The following is an 8832-nucleotide window of genomic DNA, read 5'->3' as shown; positions in this document are numbered from 1 at the left end:
ATTAAAGCATATGCGGGACCCCAGCGAGCTCCAGACTATGTGCATTGTGTCGGGGACCCTCGTGAATGATAAGACCCATCATTTAAATGCAAAAACCACCATTAAAAGTCACTTTTAGGGGGAAAAAACAGGCTCTGTCCATTTCGTTAACAAACTGATAGGCAAATGGACAAAAGTGTGATTAAAGCATATGCGGGACCCCAGCGAACTCCAGACTATGTGCATGGTGTCGGGGACCCTCTTGAATGATAAGACCCATCATTTAAATGCAAAAACCACCATTAAAAGTCACTTTTAAGGGGGGAAAACAGGCTCTGTCCATTTCGTTAACAAACTGATAGGCAAATGGACAAAAGTGTGATTAAAGCATATGCGGGACCCCAGCGAGCTCCAGACTATGTGCATTGTGTCGGGGACCCTCGTGAATGATAAGACCCATCATTTAAATGCAAAAACCACCATTAAAAGTCACTTTTAGGGGGAAAAAACAGGCTCTGTCCATTTCGTTAAAAAACTGATAGGCAAATGGACAAAAGTGTGATTAAAGCATATGCGGGACCCCAGCGAGCTCCAGACTATGTGCATTGTGTCGGGGACCCTCGTGAATGATAAGACCCATCATTTAAATGCAAAAACAACCATTAAAAGTCACTTTTAGGGGGAAAAAACAGGCTCTGTCCATTTCGTTAACAAACTGATAGGCAAATGGACAAAAGTGTGATTAAAGCATATGCGGGACCCCAGCGAGCTCCAGACTATGTGCATTGTGTCGGGGACCCTCGTGAATGATAAGACCCATCATTTAAATGCAAAAACCACCATTAGCACTTTTAGGGGGAAAAAACAGGCTCTGTCCATTTCGTTAACAAACTGATAGGCAAATGGACAAAAGTGTGATTAAAGCATATGCGGGACCCCAGCAAGCTCCAGACTATGTGCATTGTGTCGGGGACCCTCGTGAATGATAAGACCCATCATTTAAATGCAAAAACCACCATTAAAAGTCACTTTTAGGGGGGAAAAACAGGCTCTGTCCATTTCGTTAACAAACTGATAGGCAAATGGACAAAAGTGTGATTAAAGCATATGCGGGACCCCAGCGAGCTCCAGACTATGTGCATTGTGTCGGGGACCCTCGTGAATGATAAGACCCATCATTTAAATGCAAAAACCACCATTAAAAGTCACTCTTAGGGGGAAAAAAACGGCTCTGTCCATTTCGTTAACAAACTGATAGGCAAATGGACAAACGTGTGATTAAAGCATATGCGGGACCCCAGCGAGCTCCAGACTATGTGCATTGTGTTGGGGACCCTCGTGAATGATAAGACCCATCATTTAAATGCAAAAACCACCATTAAAAGTCATTTTTAGGGGGAAAAAACAGGCTCTGTCCATTTCGTTAACAAACTGATAGGCAAATGGACAAAAGTGTGATTAAAGCATATGCGGGACCCCAGCGAGCTCCAGACTATGTGCATTGTGTCGGGGACCCTCGTGAATGATAATACCCATCATTTAAATGCAAAAACCACCATTAAAAGTCACTTTTAGGGGGAAAAAACAGGCTCTGTCCATTTCGTTAACAAACTGATAGGCAAATGGACAAAAGTGTGATTAAAGCATAGGCTATGCGGGACCCCAGCGAGCTCCAGACTATGTGCATTGTGTCGGGGACCCTCGTGAATGATAAGACCCATCATTTAAATGCAAAAACCACCATTAAAAGTCACTTTTAGGGGGAAAAAACAGGCTCTGTCCATTTCGTTAACAAACTGATAGGCAAATGGACGAAAGTGTGATTAAAGCATATGCGGGACCCCAGCGAGCTCCAGACTATGTGCATTGTGTCGGGGACCCTCGTGAATGATAAGACCCATCATTTAAATGCAAAAACCACCATTAAAAGTCACTTTTAGGGGGAAAAAACAGGCTCTGTCCATTTCGTTAACAAACTGATAGGCAAATGGACAAAAGTGTGATGAAAGCATATGCGGAACCCAGCGAGATCCAGACTATCTGCATTGTGTCGGGGACCCTCGTGAATGATAAGACCCATCATTTAAATGCAAAAACCACCATTAAAAGTCACTTTTAGGGGCGAAAAACAGCCTCTTTCCACTTTGTTAACAAACTGATAGGCAAATGGACAAAAGTGGGATTAAAGCATATGCGGGACCCCCGCGAGCTCCAGACTATGTGCATTGTTTCGGGGACCCTCCACAATGATAAGACCCATCATTTAAATGCAAAAACCACCATTAAAAGTCACTTTTAGGGGGAAAAAACAGGCTCTGTCCATTTCGTTAACAAACTGATAGGCAAATGGACAAAAGTGTGATTAAAGCATATGCGGGACCCCAGCGAGCTCCAGACTATGTGCATTGTGTCGGGGACCCTCGTGAATGATAAGACCCATCATTTAAATGTAAAAACCACCATTAGTACTTTTAGGGGGAAAAAACAGGCTCTGTCCATTTCGTTAACAAACTGATAGGCAAATGGACAAAAGTGTGATTAAAGCATATGCGGGACCCCAGCAAGCTCCAGACTATGTGCATTGTGTCGGGGACCCTCGTGAATGATAAGACCCATCATTTAAATGCAAAAACCACCATTAAAAGTCACTTTTAGGGGGGAAAAACAGGCTCTGTCCATTTCGTTAACAAACTGATAGGCAAATGGACAAAAGTGTGATTAAAGCATATGCGGGACCCCAGCGAGCTCCAGACTATGTGCATTGTGTCGGGGACCCTCGTGAATGATAAACCCATCATTTAAATGCAAAAACCACCATTAAAAGTCACTTTTAGGGGGGAAAAACAGGCTCTGTCCATTTCGTTAACAAACTGATAGGCAAATGGACAAAAGTGTGATTAAAGCATATGCGGGACCCCAGCGAGCTCCAGACTATGTGCATTGTGTCGGGGACCCTCGTGAATGATAAGACCCATCATTTAAATGCAAAAACCACCATTAAAAGTCACTTTTAGGGGGAAAAAACAGGCTCTGTCCATTTCGTTAACAAACTGATAGGCAAATGGACAAAAGTGTGATTAAAGCATATGCGGGACCCCAGCGAGCTCCAGACTATGTGCATTGTGTCGGGGACCCTCGTGAATGATAAGACCCATCATTTAAATGCAAAAACCACCATTAAAAGTCACTTTTAGGGGGGAAAAACAGGCTCTGTCCATTTCGTTAACAAACTGATAGGCAAATGGACAAAAGTGTGATTAAAGCATATGCGGGACCCCAGCGAGCTCCAGACTATGTGCATTGTGTCGGGGACCCTCGTGAATGATAAGACCCATCATTTAAATGCAAAAACCACCATTAAAAGTCACTTTTAGGGGGAAAAAACAGGCTCTGTCCATTTCGTTAACAAACTGATAGGCAAATGGACAAAAGTGTGATTAAAGCATATGCGGGACCCCAGCGAGCTCCAGACTATGTGCATTGTGTCGGGGACCCTCGTGAATGATAAGACCCATCATTTAAATGCAAAAACCACCATTAAAAGTCACTTTTAGGGGGAAAAAACAGGCTCTTTCCATTTCGTTAACAAACTGATAGGCAAATGGACAAGAGTGTGATTAAAGCATAGGCCTATGCGGGACCCCAGCGGGCTCCAGACTATGTGCATTGTGTCGGGGACCCTTGTGAATGATAAGACCCATCATTTAAATGCAAAAACCACCATTAAAAGTCACTTTTAGGGGGAAAAAACAGGCTCTGTCCATTTCGTTAACAAACTGATAGGCAAATGGACAAAAGTGTGATTAAAGCATATGCGGGACCCCAGCGAGCTCCAGACTATGTGCATTGTGTCGGGGACCCTCGTGAATGATAAGACCCATCATTTAAATGCAAAAATCACCATTAAAAGTCACTTTTAGGGTGAAAAAACAGGCTCTGTCCATTTCGTTAACAAACTGATAGGCAAATGGACAAAAGTGTGATTAAAGCATATGCGGGACCCCAGCGAGCTCCAGACTATGTGCATTGTGTCGGGGACCCTCGTGAATGATAAGACCCATCATTTAAATGCAAAAACCACCATTAAAAGTCACTTTTAGGGGAAAAAAACAGGCTCTGTCCATTTCGTTAACAAACTGATAGGCAAATGGACAAAAGTTTGATTAAAGCATATGCGGGACCCCAGCGAGCTCCAGACTATGTGCATTGTGTCGGGGACCCTCGTGAATTATAAGACCCATCATTTAAATGCAAAAACCACCATTAAAAGTCACTTTTAGGGGCGAAAAACAGCCTCTTTCCACTTTGTTAACAAACTGATAGGCAAATGGACAAAAGTGGGATTAAAGCATATGCGGGACCCCCGCGAGCTCCAGACTATGTGCATTGTGTCGGGGACCCTCCACAATGATAAGACCCATCATTTAAATGCAAAAACCACCATTAAAAGTCACTTTTAGGGGGAAAAAACAGGCTCTGTCCATTTCGTTAACAAACTGATAGGCAAATGGACAAAAGTGTGATTAAAGCATATGCGGGACCCCAGCGAGCTCCAGACTATGTGCATTGTGTCGGGGACCCTCGTGAATGATAAGACCCATCATTTAAATGCAAAAACCACCATTAAAAGTCACTTTTAGGGGGGGAAAACAGGCTCTGTCCATTTCGTTAACAAACTGATAGGCAAATGGACAAAAGTGTGATTAAAGCATATGCGGGACCCCAGCGAGCTCCAGACTATGTGCATTGTGTCGGGGACCCTCGTGAATGATAAGACCCATCATTTAAATGCAAAAACTACCATTAAAAGTCACTTTTAGGGGGGAAAAACAGGCTCTGTCCATTTCGTTAACAAACTGATAGGCAAATGGACAAAAGTGTGATTAAAGCATATGCGGGACCCCAGCGAGCTCCAGACTATGTGCATTGTGTCGGGGACCCTCGTGAATGATAAGACCCATCATTTAAATGCAAAAACCACCATTAAAAGTCACTTTTAGGGGGAAAAAACAGGCTCTGTCCATTTCGTTAACAAACTGATAGGCAAATGGACAAAAGTGTGATTAAAGCATATGCGGGACCCCAGCGAACTCCAGACTATGTGCATGGTGTCGGGGACCCTCTTGAATGATAAGACCCATCATTTAAATGCAAAAACCACCATTAAAAGTCACTTTTAAGGGGGGAAAACAGGCTCTGTCCATTTCGTTAACAAACTGATAGGCAAATGGACAAAAGTGTGATTAAAGCATATGCGGGACCCCAGCGAGCTCCAGACTATGTGCATTGTGTCGGGGACCCTCGTGAATGATAAGACCCATCATTTAAATGCAAAAACCACCATTAAAAGTCACTTTTAGGGGGGAAAAACAGGCTCTGTCCATTTCGTTAACAAACTGATAGGCAAATGGACAAAAGTGTGATTAAAGCATATGCGGGACCCCAGCGAGCTCCAGACTATGTGCATTGTGTCGGGGACCCTCGTGAATGATAAGACCCATCATTTAAATGCAAAAACCACCATTAAAAGTCACTTTTAGGGGGAAAAAACAGGCTCTGTCCATTTCGTTAACAAACTGATAGGCAAATGGACAAAAGTGTGATTAAAGCATATGCGGGACCCCAGCGAGCTCCAGACTATGTGCATTGTGTCGGGGACCCTCGTGAATGATAAGACCCATCATTTAAATGCAAAAACCACCATTAAAAGTCACTTTTAGGGGGAAAAAACAGGCTCTTTCCATTTCGTTAACAAACTGATAGGCAAATGGACAAGAGTGTGATTAAAGCATAGGCCTATGCGGGACCCCAGCGGGCTCCAGACTATGTGCATTGTGTCGGGGACCCTTGTGAATGATAAGACCCATCATTTAAATGCAAAAACCACCATTAAAAGTCACTTTTAGGGGGAAAAAACAGGCTCTGTCCATTTCGTTAACAAACTGATAGGCAAATGGACAAAAGTGTGATTAAAGCATATGCGGGACCCCAGCGAGCTCCAGACTATGTGCATTGTGTCGGGGACCCTCGTGAATGATAAGACCCATCATTTAAATGCAAAAATCACCATTAAAAGTCACTTTTAGGGTGAAAAAACAGGCTCTGTCCATTTCGTTAACAAACTGATAGGCAAATGGACAAAAGTGTGATTAAAGCATATGCGGGACCCCAGCGAGCTCCAGACTATGTGCATTGTGTCGGGGACCCTCGTGAATGATAAGACCCATCATTTAAATGCAAAAACCACCATTAAAAGTCACTTTTAGGGGAAAAAAACAGGCTCTGTCCATTTCGTTAACAAACTGATAGGCAAATGGACAAAAGTTTGATTAAAGCATATGCGGGACCCCAGCGAGCTCCAGACTATGTGCATTGTGTCGGGGACCCTCGTGAATTATAAGACCCATCATTTAAATGCAAAAACCACCATTAAAAGTCACTTTTAGGGGCGAAAAACAGCCTCTTTCCACTTTGTTAACAAACTGATAGGCAAATGGACAAAAGTGGGATTAAAGCATATGCGGGACCCCCGCGAGCTCCAGACTATGTGCATTGTGTCGGGGACCCTCCACAATGATAAGACCCATCATTTAAATGCAAAAACCACCATTAAAAGTCACTTTTAGGGGGAAAAAACAGGCTCTGTCCATTTCGTTAACAAACTGATAGGCAAATGGACAAAAGTGTGATTAAAGCATATGCGGGACCCCAGCGAGCTCCAGACTATGTGCATTGTGTCGGGGACCCTCGTGAATGATAAGACCCATCATTTAAATGCAAAAACCACCATTAAAAGTCACTTTTAGGGGGGGAAAACAGGCTCTGTCCATTTCGTTAACAAACTGATAGGCAAATGGACAAAAGTGTGATTAAAGCATATGCGGGACCCCAGCGAGCTCCAGACTATGTGCATTGTGTCGGGGACCCTCGTGAATGATAAGACCCATCATTTAAATGCAAAAACTACCATTAAAAGTCACTTTTAGGGGGGAAAAACAGGCTCTGTCCATTTCGTTAACAAACTGATAGGCAAATGGACAAAAGTGTGATTAAAGCATATGCGGGACCCCAGCGAGCTCCAGACTATGTGCATTGTGTCGGGGACCCTCGTGAATGATAAGACCCATCATTTAAATGCAAAAACCACCATTAAAAGTCACTTTTAGGGGGAAAAAACAGGCTCTGTCCATTTCGTTAACAAACTGATAGGCAAATGGACAAAAGTGTGATTAAAGCATATGCGGGACCCCAGCGAACTCCAGACTATGTGCATGGTGTCGGGGACCCTCTTGAATGATAAGACCCATCATTTAAATGCAAAAACCACCATTAAAAGTCACTTTTAAGGGGGGAAAACAGGCTCTGTCCATTTCGTTAACAAACTGATAGGCAAATGGACAAAAGTGTGATTAAAGCATATGCGGGACCCCAGCGAGCTCCAGACTATGTGCATTGTGTCGGGGACCCTCGTGAATGATAAGACCCATCATTTAAATGCAAAAACCACCATTAAAAGTCACTTTTAGGGGGAAAAAACAGGCTCTGTCCATTTCGTTAAAAAACTGATAGGCAAATGGACAAAAGTGTGATTAAAGCATATGCGGGACCCCAGCGAGCTCCAGACTATGTGCATTGTGTCGGGGACCCTCGTGAATGATAAGACCCATCATTTAAATGCAAAAACAACCATTAAAAGTCACTTTTAGGGGGAAAAAACAGGCTCTGTCCATTTCGTTAACAAACTGATAGGCAAATGGACAAAAGTGTGATTAAAGCATATGCGGGACCCCAGCGAGCTCCAGACTATGTGCATTGTGTCGGGGACCCTCGTGAATGATAAGACCCATCATTTAAATGCAAAAACCACCATTAAAAGTCACTTTTAGGGGGAAAAGACAGGCTCTGTCCATTTCGTTAACAAACTGATAGGCAAATGGACAAAAGTGTGATTAAAGCATATGCGGGACCCCAGCGAGCTCCAGACTATGTGCATTGTGTCGGGGACCCTCGTGAATGATAAGACCCATCATTTAAATGCAAAAACCACCATTAGCACTTTTAGGGGGAAAAAACAGGCTCTGTCCATTTCGTTAACAAACTGATAGGCAAATGGACAAAAGTGTGATTAAAGCATATGCGGGACCCCAGCAAGCTCCAGACTATGTGCATTGTGTCGGGGACCCTCGTGAATGATAAGACCCATCATTTAAATGCAAAAACCACCATTAAAAGTCACTTTTAGGGGGGAAAAACAGGCTCTGTCCATTTCGTTAACAAACTGATAGGCAAATGGACAAAAGTGTGATTAAAGCATATGCGGGACCCCAGCGAGCTCCAGACTATGTGCATTGTGTCGGGGACCCTCGTGAATGATAAGACCCATCATTTAAATGCAAAAACCACCATTAAAAGTCACTTTTAGGGGGAAAAACAGGCTCTGTCCATTTCGTTAACAAACTGATAGGCAAATGGACAAAAGTGTGATTAAAGCATATGCGGGACCCCAGCGAGCTCCAGACTATGTGCATTGTGTCGGGGACCCTCGTGAATGATAAGACCCATCATTTAAATGCAAAAACCACCATTAAAAGTCACTTTTAGGGGGAAAAAACAGGCTCTGTCCATTTCGTTAACAAACTGATAGGCAAATGGACAAAAGTGTGATTAAAGCATATGCGGGACCCCAGCGAGCTCCAGACTATGTGCATTGTGTCGGGGACCCTCGTGAATGATAAGACCCATCATTTAAATGCAAAAACCACCATTAAAAGTCACTTTTAGGGGGAAAAAACAGGCTCTGTCCATTTCGTTAACAAACTGATAGGCAAATGGACAAAAGTGTGATTAAAGCAT

The sequence above is a fragment of the Notothenia rossii genome, assembly GCF_949606895.1.
Source record: "Notothenia rossii genome assembly, chromosome: 5".
NCBI lineage: Eukaryota > Metazoa > Chordata > Actinopteri > Perciformes > Nototheniidae > Notothenia > Notothenia rossii.
The sequence above is the reverse complement of the archived record's forward strand: the minus strand, read 5'-3'. Positions refer to the sequence as shown.